Raw genomic sequence first — 12,294 nt, 5'->3', positions numbered from 1 at the left:
TCTTCACTATCATCAGCCAATATAGCCACAACTCAGGGGAGTGCATGTTCTGTCTAGATGGTCCAATGCAGACCAGAGCCATTTTGTGATAACTAATTATATCTGAACAAGCAGAGTTGGCTTGGACAGCATAAAGGGATTAGCTACAAAGTGCTGGCTTGGATTATGAACACCAGTAATTTTAGTAAAGTATAGTGCTAGGAACATATACTACTGAATAAAAAAAAAATTAGAACAAGCTACTAATTAAATAAAAATCCCAAATTCACAATTTTACAATCCTTACTCCACTAAGGATAGATGTGACACCACTCCACAGTGTCACATCTATCCACTAAGGAACATTGAACATGAGTCTACATTCATTTGATCAATAATACACCTACCCATGTGTTCACTAGTGCACTACTACACCTACTCATGTGTTCACTAGTGCACTACACATACCCATGTGTTAACTAGTACACTACCACTCCTTCCCATGTGTTCAATAGTGCTCTACTACACCTTCCCATGTCTTCACTAGTGCACTATTACAGCTACCCATGTGTTCACTAGTGCATTACCACAACTAACACAACATAGCCCCTTCTTGTGTGGCCCCTGAAGCTCATTTTCAGTTCCCAGCTGCCCCAGGCTCTGCAGGGTGGAGAGTGGTGAGAGGTGCCCTCCGGGTGGTGGAGGGAAGCCATGTTCAGGAAGGAGGAGAACTGTGCCCAGCCTGTCTGCTGAAAGCCAACATGCTGAAAGTCATGGTGTCCTAAATCTGCATGACAGCTCCCCAGAGACCAAGGTGCCACCATTATGCTATATTTCTCCTCTCATAGTTTGTGCGTTTTTTATGTATATGGGCTCTTCATTTAAGGTATGTGAACATATATATATATGTGCTGTTGGTTTAGTGTGTGTGTGTAAGTGGTGTTTTACGGAATTTGCATGTACATGAGCTGGTGTTGTATGAGGTCTGTAGGTATAGAAGATGCTAGGTATAGAGGGATTAAATTAATATGGATTGATGGTTTGGGGCATCTAAATGGATCTGAATGGATGTACAGTACACTGTGGGGTGTGTGTGTAGGGGTGAGGTACACTGTGGGGTGTGTTTAGGGGTGAGGTACACTGTGGGGTGTTGGTGTAGGGGTGAGGTACACTGTGAGATGTGTGTGTAGGGGTGAGGTACACTGTGGGGTGTGTTTAGGGGTGCGGTACACTGTGGGGTGTTGGTGTAGGGGGAGGCACACTGTGGGGTGTTTGTGTAGGGGTGAGGTACACTGTGGGGTGTGTTTAGGGGTGAGGTACACTGTGGGGTGTTGGTGTAGGGGGAGGTACACTGTGAGGTGTGTGTTTTGGGGTGAGGTACACTGTTAGATGTTGGTGTAGGGGTGAGGTACACTGTGAGCTGTTGGTGTAGGGGTGAGTTACACTGTGAGGTGCCACATCAGAAATCAGGTTATGAAATAATGCCTGTGTTTCATTTGTGTTGCTAATGATGTGTCCTTAGCATGACCTGCAAACAAAAACATAAGTTCTTCTGGTTTGAGGTCCTAAATCCACATCCAAAGTCTTTATGAGTTTCTCAGACTTTTGAAGCATCAGTATCTTCAAAGCATGACTGCCACTATGAGTTCAGTAAAGGTGAGAGCAATACATCTCTCCTGTGCAAATGAAAAACATTTGAGGTTCACACTGAGAGCTCATTTTCCCAGTGTGGAATTGAAACTGTCTTTAAGTCAAAGGTCATAACTGATGTGGTATTGATCCTGTGCTCATTACCTCAGTACTGGAGTTGCCCTCTGTCTTTAGAGCAAGATGACTGTTTGTACACAAAAAGAATACATTCCTCAAATCAATACCAGAATCTCCTCCATATTCTTTATATTCCTTAGAATAATAAATGTTGTTAGAAATCAAGGACTGTCAGGCTCTGCAGATACCCACAGGACATCTGCAGTCTTTTACAACCCCTTCTCCTCACTCCTGTCACATGGAGAAAGAAGGCAGGGGAAGGAGAGATCTGGGATGGGTTATGATGGCCACTGCCTGTCACAGCACACCTGGGTTTGTGGGCTGTTAGCACATGCTGGAGTTCAGTGATAGTGCTAGAGTCTTTGACCAGCACACGTGCCAACAATGTCTCGTGGACACAGAAGGTAATGTGTACTGCCCAAGAGGGAAGGGCAGCAGGCATAGAGCTCTCATGTTATTGTCAGGGACACACCCCACATGCCCATTTCAAGTCCATTTCAAGTCCATGTTGCTAAAGAGGGAAGACATTAGACATAGATGTGTATACTTTTTAATGAAAGACCATCTCTAACGGAAAGAATACTCAGTAGAACAGGGACTGCTACATGGACGATAGGTGAGGTTAATATAGGGTTAGTATGGGCTTAGAATAAGGATATATGAGGTTAATGTATTCAATATGGCAGTGCGTCCAATAGGTTACAAAAGAGATTAATAATAATAAAAAAAATTAAGCATCAGAGGTACTGTCTTGTCTTGTTGAAAGCAAGGTGTTGGTCAGAGGCACTTCTCTGTAAGTGTGTGTGTGTGTGTGTGTGTGTGTGTGTGTGTGTGTGTGTGTGTGTGTGTGTGTGTGTGTGTGTGTGTGTGTGTGTGTGTTTGTTTGCAAAAGGTAAGACTGATGAATGCAGAGTTGGCAACAAGACCTGGAGCTGAACTATGGGCCCCAGTAAAGGTCTCACAGGGACCAGCCCACTCCCCTCCACCCAGGGAGGCAGATCCTCTAGTACAGTCTCAACTCATTACAATGAGCCTAAAGAAAAGAACACACATGCAAGCAGTGTGAATGATCCAAAACTCTGCATATCTTGGGCAAATTCACAGTGATACAGGACGTGGAAAATATGATGGAAAGTGACCATTATATTAATAAATAAAAGCCAGCAACACTTCCATTAGCGCGTTGTTGTTAAAGGTAGAGCAGCTTCCACATGTTAAAGAATCTAGAAATGATCTGGCCTGCTGAGGTGTGGAGAAAAACTTCGACAGAACCTGAAAGGCGCCACATTGGAGTGCTGCTTTGCATCAGGATATTTACTAGACACCTTCAAGCAGGCTTTGTTTAGTACATATCCAGTCTGCATTTGAAGATATAAGTTAATTATGGTCATGTCAGATGTATTAGTGTGTGAGTTGCGTTGTTCAGTTTCCTTTTATTATCCCCAAAGAGGAATATGTTTTGTAGCCAGGCAGGTAAAATATACAGCAAAAAATCCTAAACCACAACATTCAACAACATCCACAGAATCACAAGACAACTCATATTGCCACGACTGACTCCTCCTAGCGTCCTGTCTCCATGGTTTCCCCATCTATGGTCATTTTCTCCGTTCCAGGTCCAGTTCCAGCTCCAGTCCTAGTTTTGCATTTCACTGTTTCATTAGTTTCACCTGCTTCTTGTTTCCATCTTGCTGTCCCTCATTACCCAGTGTATTTATACTCTGTGTATTTATACCTCGTGTGCTCTGCTTCACGATGTTGGCCATTGTGCATACTGAGCCTCTGTTGGTCCTAGCTGCTGTTATTACATTGCCTTGTTTCATGTTTTTTCATGCACTGTATTTAGGTTATTGTGTTATTATGTCTTCCAGTTCTCCCCGCATTGATTCCTTTACCCTGGACTGTTTTGACGACTTTGGATTTGCTCATAATAAATCTCAGTCTTCTCAGCATATGTGTCTGTCTATCACTCGCCCTATGTTACACATATACATCAGTATAGAACAATATAGTCATTATAAATGTAGTATTCTAAATTTCATTTTGTCAGTCAGTGTCCCTGGTTGGAAAACACTTCATCATGCCACAGGGAATGGAGGGAATTCCCTACAGGGTTAATTCCTTACAGAGTTCATTTACATTTATTTGACGCTTTTATCCAAAGCAACTTACAATTATGATTGAGTACTACTTGAGCATTTGAGGGTTAAGGGTCTTACTCAGGAGCCCAACAGTGGCAACCTTCTGATTACAAGTCAAGTACCATAATCACTGAGCTACCACTGCCCATATTCCCTACAGTTAATTCCTTAACAGAGTATATTTCCTTACAGAGTTATTTCCCTAAAGGGCTTGTTCCCTAAAGAGTTAATTCCATACAGAGTTAATTCCCTACAGGTTTAATAAGCTCTAGACAAATCTACTGGGACTCTCCATCAATAAAGGTCTGATGCAAGCATTACAAAAATGTAGAGCCATTTGCATATTTACTGTCCTCTGAGGTCTAACAAGCGAACATGACATGAATCAATGCAAACAGTGTAACTGCTGCTTACCTTTGATATGGAACAAACCGATCCCACTGTCTCTCCCTCTCGCTCTCTCTCTCTCTCTCTCTCTCTCTCTCTCTCTCACACACACACACACAGACACACACGCAAACTCTTTCACATACACACACAAATTCTCTCTTCTTGTTTCTCTTCTTTCTCTTACTTGCTTTCTCTTTCCATTGCTTCTCACTGTCTCATTTAGTCTCTTGTTTTGACTGTTTTTCTCTCTTTTTCTGTGATCTCCAAAGACTAAAGTTAAAATAATTAAAATCTTACAATGCTTGGACTATATTTTTTCAAACAAACTTGATTCAGGAGTCACAATGTGGCCAAAATAGTGAAGCATTTTTAAAACTTTTTACAAAAATGTATATATTTACTCATTTTACTATTTTTATCACCTTGCTTTCAAACAGTGAACTTCATGAATGTTCTCTGTCTATGAACGTGCACAAAGGTATGACTGGTATGGCTCGTTATGGGTAGGAGATTTGCTTTTCTAAAACATAGACCTCCATGGACAGCTCCATACATTGGTGTTAGGGTTAAAGTTACCTCCATAAACCGTGATTAGGGTTAGAGTTACCTCCATACTTTGGGATTAGGATTAGGGTTACCTCCATACACTAGAATTTTGAGCTCATGCCACTAGTTGTGGACAGAGATTTTAAAAAGATCAGAAACAAAAAAAAACAAAACAAAAGATGTTTTTAAGGAAAGCTTGCCTTGATGTAACCCTAACCCTAGTGATGTAACCCTATCCCTAGAGCATTAACCCTAACCCTAGTGATGTAACCCTAACCCAAGTGCATTAACCCTAACCCTAGTGATGTAACCCTAACCCTATTGCTTTAACCCTAATCCAAGTGCTTTAGCCCTAACCCTAGTGATGCAACCCTAACCCTTGTGATGTACCCCTAACCCTAGTGTATTAACCCTAAACCTAGTGATGTAACCCTAACCCTAGTGCTTTAACCCTAACTCTAGTAATTTACCATGTGAAAATGTTTGTCTGATTTCTTGCATTTATTTCATTGTTTACCAATTTGGTAAAGTACCTTGAGATAAAACTGTTTTGAAAACATACTACGTAAAATAAAGGCATTATTATTATTATTATTATAGTTGTTGTTGTTGTTATTGCAGTAAACCTTTTTATGCATAATGCTGTAAACATTGATAATATTATCTTTTTTGTGTCTTTACTGTTTGATCTTTATATTGCATTTCATCATAAATGTATTACCCTATGAGATTTAGCAAATTATTGTTAAATAAGGACACTACAGACACAGAAATTAAGAATTTAGCAAAACAAACCTATATTGAATTTTTTTGCATGACTTTGTTGGTGTTATTAGGTGATGATGCTGTATTATAAATTATTGAAATATTTGAGTTAGGAAATCATAATCTTTGCATTGAAATTATGTTTTTTAAGAGTTCAAATTTCTATGTCTACTGTCATTCTTAAAAAGGAACAGCAGCATTTATCATGTAAGTGAATGTTGTTCTGCCCTCCAAAGAAAACTGGATGGCAAATCTGCCCTGATGCAGAAAAATGTTACACTCACAACTGAGCACTGAGCACCAGCATCAGTTGTGTGCTGTGTTGAGAGCAAGAAAGAGAAAGAGGGAAAGTGTGTGTGTGTGTGTGTGTGTGTGTGTGTGTGTGTATGTGTCTGTGTTTGTGTGTGTGTGTGTGTGTGTGTGTGCAAGTGTAAGGGATAATTGAGTTTGTTACTGAAACTGTGTAGCTGTGTGTGTATATGTATGTCTGCATATGTGTGTGTGTGTGTGTGTGTGTGTGTGTGTGTGTGTGTGTGTGTGTGTGTATGTGTGTGTGTGTGTGTGTGTGTGTGTGTGTGTGTGTGTGTGTGTGTGTGTGTGTGTGTGTGTGTGAGCATGCATGTGTGTGTATGTGGAGGGGGGGCTAGAGCAATGGTAACAATCAGTGCCAACACTCTAAAATGTTAATATGCTCATTTGGAACCATGAACTTCATCAGAAATGGAATTGCGGGAAATCAAATGACACTTTGATTGGCTACTGTGACCCCATCAGACCTGCCTCATTTTCATATCATGAATGTTGATAAAAGGTATTCCTCCCCCACCCCACCCCTCCTCTCCCTCAACTCTCCCCAAGACTCTTTCAGTTGTCTTGCACTTAAATATCTATTTCACACACACCTCCTACATCCACACACTCCATACTGTCACACACTGTCACACAATGTTGTATATATACTCTCACACAAACACCCCCTGCAGTTCTGTGTATATTGTCAGTAAAAATGCAGTCAGATATGTCAAGTGCTGCAACCTTCCAAATTGATCTGGGATTATTCGTCAGTGACAGTAACTGCCTAGTGGTGGTAAAAAAATGGCACAGAATTCCCTCTTTCTTCATGGTAGAGAAAGAAAGGGTTGAGGTCATCTTTGAAACAGGATAAGATAAATTATAGATCAAAAATGAGTCACTTAAAATGGTTAGTGGACAGAACACCAGCAAGTCAGACTTGGTCCACACAGTACAGCGGATAAATAGCTAAGCTACATAATGATACGTGACTCATTTGACTTGCCAAGCCAGAGATTCACATTTCATGGAAGATGATTGGAATGGTTGACGTGTGTGCAGAGAAGAGATAAGACATGAAGAAAATCGATGCGCTTATTGTAGTGACGGACCAGGGAGGATGTGCCCTGACTCCAGGGGGTCCAATTATTGGGTAACTACCTTTGTATAGAAAAAGGCAGAACTGAACAGGGAAGAGAATGCAGGAACATATGGATCAAGTCTGACGAGGAGTTAATCCTAAAGTGAGGTGAATGCTGGATTGCTTTAATAAGTGGACTGTGCTTCCTATTCAGTGGACTTCAAAGAACAGCATGTTACACAGAGCAAGTCCATAAATCTTTACCTTATCCTTCAGCTATTGCTAAATCCGCTGGACCTGCTGTTGAATTAAAAAAAATCCAATGCAACATTTCTTATTTAGTCAAAATGTCTACGGTAATACCAGCAACATATATGAAAGCTGTTTAACAACTTTAGCCAAAGTGTTACATAACAGTCCATGACAGGAAGTGGGTCTGAATGAAACCACATGCTTAGCTAATCAGCTGGGAAAACTCATTACTTCTCAGCTAGGTAGAGCCATGACACAGTCATCACTATCATTATGATACTGTCATCACTGTCATCATGACACAGTCATCACTATCATCATGATACTGTCATCACTGTCATCATGACACAGTCATCACTATCATCATGATACTGTCATCACTGTCATCATGACACAGTCATCACTATCATCATGATACTGTCATCACTGTCATCATGACACAGTCATCACTATCATTATGATACTGTCATCACTGTCATCATGACACAGTCATCACTATCATCATGATACTGTCATCACTGTCATCATGACACAGTCATCAACTATCATTATGACTAGTCCTCAATATCAGGACACTGTCATCACTATCACCATGACAGAGTTTTTATAGCTAGATCTACAGCCAGCTCCAGTGACTATTGTTCTCTGTGATCAGTTCACAAAGACCCTCCAACCCCAAAAACTCTGTTAAAGTGGGTAGTAGTCAGAGTTGTCACCTACTGGGATTATCCACTGTGCTGACTGTGCACACTGGAGGCAGGGCTGAGTCATGTCTCACATACTAACAGAACTCATAGTCTGATATGTCATGTCTTCAAATGTTCTATTTTCTCTGAAACTCACACATTGTTATATGTTCATGTGAAAACCGTTACAATACAGTATCCACCTTTTCAACATGACGTTGTCTAAGCAACAGAGGCTCTGTGTAGCAATTAACATGAATACACAATTTGAGAATTTGCATTGTATTTGCTCAGTGAAAATGTAAATAAGCCAGTTATTTTTTTAGGTTTGTCAAGCTCTTTTTGAGCTAAGGTACTTTTCATGTGCCAGGACTGAGTTAATCACTCTGACTACTGTGCAAATGAAAACCTCATCACTGGAGAGGCCGCAGGAGAGCATTACGTGACCTGCAGATTGGTTCTGTCCCTCCACTCTCCTGTGTTGCTGAATCACTGAGCATTGTTACAGCCCCACATCCCTCACATTGCACAAGACAGACTCCTTGTGTTCTGAGTGCATGATGAGGGGTTTGAGGTAACTGTGGACTAGTGTGATGATTTGAAAGGAGCAGAGGTTATTACTGTGATTGGGCTGACTAAAAGGAAATGGCTTGATTGTGTTAATAATAATGAGAGATTTGTTTCAAATATAAAAGTAAACATATAGTTTGTTTTTTTATGCTGTTACATTTTGTTGTATTGTTTTATTTCTACATTTGTGCTATTTTTTTCCCTCTGATAGTGGCTTCATACTTTATTGTAATAAAATCAGTTCATTAAATAATGCTGAACTTAAGGGAGGAACTGAGTAATACAACTGTCACCCCAATTCCTGATGTAAAGAAATCATGCAGTGTGTAAATCAAAGCAAAATTCTGACATGTGAAGTGTATCTAACAGAGAAGAGAACAAATAAACAGAGAAATAAACAGATTGGTTGAGATGCTTGAATGGATTTACAGAACTATTATAGCATTTACAACTAATAAATGGCATTAAGAGAGAAATTAAGAAGAAATATTACATTGTTTTAGGGATCAAATCAAACAAGTTCAACTGCCATTTAACTATTATAAATTACTTTATTATGTCATATATATATATACACAATATTAGAAACAATTATAGCCCCTAACCCTAACCCTAACCCTACTGAAAAATAAATTCTTTCACCACAGTATATTGCTGTAGAATTTTTAGGAGAATTAAAGAAACACTTTGGTTTGCGCCATTGAAATCTGCAGTTCAGTTAGAGTCTTGGTATTTCTCATTCCTCCCTTGTGTTCTTAGGGAGTTTTTCCTCACCAATACCTTTGGTCTGCTCACTGGCATCTGTAAAGCTGCTTTATGACAATGGCTTTGATCACAACGGCATCTGACTTTGATTTTGAAATGTTTAACCTCTGTTTCATTTGTTTGATTTCTGTCTTGTTTTTTTGTTGTTGTGTGTTATTTCTCTGCATTTTATTTTAATTTTTTTGCAATTGTCCCATGCTGTACCAGCCAAAGCACATTCTGTAAATCACATGTGCTCATTTCACTTCACTCACCTCACCTCAACCCACCTCACCTCACCTCACCTTAATCCACCTCATCTCACCTCACCTCAGTCCACCTCACCTCACCGTCGTGATGCCATGTTCCAGAACATGTCCAGTACATGTCAGTGGTACCATAGACCTGCGTGTTGTGTCCTCCACCCAGGAGCAGGTGCTACTGTGGCTCTATTTTACTCCATCTCCGCATCACCTGCTACACCTACTCTCCACCTTCTGCCACCCGTCAGCTGCTCTGATGAATCGGTGCAACTGAGCATCTGAGATGTCATTCCTTAAGGCCTCTCTTTGAAGCTAGTGTCCAACCCCTGAAAAAAATATCTATTTTCATTTCAATTTACAGCCTGGTCCAGTGGCTGGGGAAAGTGGGCCAGGGGTAGCTCAGCCTATTAGATGACTGACCCTGTCCCCACCTCTATCTGTTGGGGTGCCAGCCAAGCTGCTGAAATGTTGCATTAAGGGCTCAATAACAAAACCCAGACCTACCACAGCTACTGCAACAGACTACACAGACAGAGGAGCAAAACTGAGTATTATGGAACATGTGTGCCAAACACTATTTGGTATGTCATTAAACACAAATGCACTAAGTGTCACTTACTTAGCAGTAAGGATGCGTTTGAGTGAATGAAGTTACTACAAGCTGTGAGGTGTGTGTGTGCGTCAGGACGGCTTGGGCTGATGTATCATGACTCAGTATTCCATGAATTATAGCAGAGCCATATTGCATACATGGTTTCCTAGGAAACCACAGAGAGTAGAGAAATCCCCACTCTACCCTTTAAATATCAGGATTTCTGTAACTCTCCTGCCACAGATCACAGTACATATCATAAACATCTGTCATTTCTCTCTTTCTGCATTCAAGACAATCTGCTGTTGAAATGTGTACTCAAGAGTGTGTGTGTGTATGTGTGTGTGCTCAAGAGTGTGTTTGTGTGTGTGTGCTCGAGTGTGTGTGAATGTGCTCAAGTGTGTGTACTTAAGTGTGTGTGTGTGTGTGTGTGTGTGTATGCGTGCGCACTACAGTGTTTTTGTGTATGTGTATTCAAGTGTGTGTGTGTGTGTGTGTGTGCGTGCGCACTGCAGTGTTTTTGTGTATGTGTACTCAAGTGTGTGTGTGTGTGTGTGTGTGTGGGTGCATGCGCACTGCAGTGTTTTTGTGTATGTGTACTCAAGTGTGTGTGTGTGTGTGTGTGTGTGTGCATGCGCACTACAGTGTTTTTGTGTATGTGTACTCAAGTGTGTGTGTGTGTGTGTGTGTGTATGCGTGCGCACTGCAGTGTTTTTGTGTATGTGTACTCAAGTGTGTGTGTGTGTGTGTGTGTGTGTGTGCATGCGCACTGCACTGTTTTTGTGTATGTGTACTCAAGTGTGTGTGTGTGTGTGTGTGTGTATGCGTGCGCACTACAGTGTTTTTGTGTATGTGTATTCAAGTGTGTGTGTGTGTGTGTGCGTGCGCACTGCAGTGTTTTTGTGTATGTGTACTCAAGTGTGTGTGTGTGTGTGTGTGTGTGTGCATGCGCACTGCAGTGTTTTTGTGTATGTGTACTCAAGTGTGTGTGTGTGTGTGCATGCACACTACAGTGTTTTTGTGTATGTGTACTCAAGTGTGTGTGTGTGTGTGTGTGTGTGTGTGTGTGTGCGTGCGTACTGCAGTGTTTTTGTGTATGTGTACTCAAGTGTGTGTGTGTGTGTGTGTGTGTGTGTGTGTGCATGCGCACTGCAGTGTTTTTGTGTATGTGTACTCAAGTGTGTGTGTGTGTGTGTGTGTGTGTGTGTGTGTGTCCATTCATAGTACCTGAATGTGATGTTTACAAAGAACCCTGATGTAATGAGGATAATAGGAAGACAGGTGTTGAGGGTTGGGGTTAAGGATAGGATTAAGATTATGGGGCTTCAGATTAGAGACGTTTGTGGTAAATCGGAAAATATAATCTGTAAGGAAAGAACTGTGAGGGTGAGTGGGGTAAAAGAATGATTTTTATGAGGGTGGATGGGCTAAGAGAGCAATGATATAAGGGTGGGTGTGGTAAAACATTGATGGTATGTTGCTGACTAACAAGATAGCAATTTACTAAATTAATTCTGTCATATAATAATGACAGCTCCCAGTTATTGGTTGATTTAAAAATGCACTAAAATATATGTAACCCTGACCCTAGTAAAAACAAGGAACAGATAAACAAATAGGCAAACAGATGTTAAGAGGTAAAGAAGACCTCAACTCATTTATTTCAAAAGACTAGTGCAAGATAAATACTTCAGGCAAGACTACTGAAAAGATCCCTGATGGTAGCTGTAAACATAGCCTGTGGTGTGGCTGTTACAAGTCCAGAGCAGAACCTATCCAGGGTAGTGAAACCCTAAACATTACCCTAGAGTAGCTCCAGAGTTAGTAAATGCAAACCCTTCATCACAGCCCCTAAATTTGAAAGGCATCTGAATATTATCTTAATCACAAATTCATTCCACTTGCTCTGATCTGATCTTCAATGTGATTTCTTTTATCTCATGTGAGTTTATTTTGTAGATAACAGAAGGATTTCTGTGTCAGAGAACATTTACCTTCTAAAGTGCATCACCTGCATCATGGATGATACTTAATCTTTTACCTCACAGTAGCTCTCTCACTCTCTCTTTCTCTCTCTCTCTCTCTCTCTCTCTCTCTCTCTCTCTCTCTCTCTCTCTCTACACACACACACACACACACACACACACACACACACACACACACACACACACACACACACACATATATATATATATATATATATATATATATATATATATATATATAT

Source organism: Electrophorus electricus, chromosome 23, assembly GCF_041902795.1.
Source record: "Electrophorus electricus isolate QZ-2024a chromosome 23, ASM4190279v1, whole genome shotgun sequence".
Classification (NCBI taxonomy): Eukaryota; Metazoa; Chordata; class Actinopteri; order Gymnotiformes; family Gymnotidae; genus Electrophorus; species Electrophorus electricus.
The sequence above is the reverse complement of the archived record's forward strand: the minus strand, read 5'-3'. Positions refer to the sequence as shown.